Here is a 1173-nt window from a genome sequence, read left to right on the forward strand (position 1 = left end):
GGGCGGGCGGCCCCTGGCGCTCACAGACACTCGCGCACACACACCACGTACACGCTACCACTTTCCTGCACTTACGCATACAAATTCTGTCCCCCACCCATAAGCTCATAGATCTTTTGCATAGAGTCGCCAAGTTCAAGCACAGCACACTTCTGAACTCACACGAAGTGCACACACAATTCCTCATATACACACGCACACACACGCACCACGTACACACTACCACTTTCTTGTGCTTACATGTACCGGTTTCATCCTCCACATATACTATCATAGCTCTCCTTCAAACGTAGACACTAGCCAAGTTCAAGCACAGAACACAGCTCCTGAACGCACTTGAAGTGCACACACAATTCCCCTTCTGTTTGCACAAACATCCTACACCCTAAAACTCACAGCCCGGTCGGTCCCAAGTTTGAAACGAGTGAAAGGAGAGAAGAACGAGCTTGGAGGAGAAACAATGTCCATCCTCGCAAACATTGCCATGGACATTGTTTGCATGCAGTTTTATTTCTCCACTAAAGGTTCAAACCCAATAGCTCTCTTCTCTAACCCAAGAGCAAAGTGACTAGCAGCTGTGCATGAGGTGATAAGAGGCTTACGCTTTTTATTCTGAATAAATTTTTTTTTCCTTGAGTAGGGTGAGTAGAGAGTCATTTTCTATGTGATTCTCAAGGAATGGACTCCTCAGGATAACTTTTTTTTTTTTTTAAAGCAAGGGAAGAGATAGCTCCAAGAAGTAGAATGACAATTATCTGGGTACAGATGGCAACTGGACTGGGCTGTCTTGTCAGGGACTGAGGGAGCTACTCTGTTTTTAAGGTCAGCCCTGATGGCGCAGTGGTTAAGAGCTCAGCTGCTACACCAAAGGTCCGCAGTTCAAATCCACCAGCCCGGTTTTGGAAACTCTATGGGGCAGTTCTACTCTGCCCTATGGGGTCGCTATGAGTCAGAATCAATCGACCGCAATGGATTTGGGGTTTCGTGTCTTGTGAGAACCAAAACCAAAACCCATTGCTATCGAGTCGATTCCCGCTCATAGCAACCCCATACGACAGAGTAGAACTGCCCCATAGGGTTTCCAAGGAGTGGCTGGTGGATTCAAACTACCGACCTTTTGGTTACCAGCTGAGCTCTTAACCACTGTGCCACCTGTTCTCCTCTCACAAGATG

The sequence above is a fragment of the Trichechus manatus genome, unplaced genomic scaffold, assembly GCF_000243295.1.
Source record: "Trichechus manatus latirostris isolate Lorelei unplaced genomic scaffold, TriManLat1.0 scaffold00007, whole genome shotgun sequence".
NCBI lineage: Eukaryota > Metazoa > Chordata > Mammalia > Sirenia > Trichechidae > Trichechus > Trichechus manatus.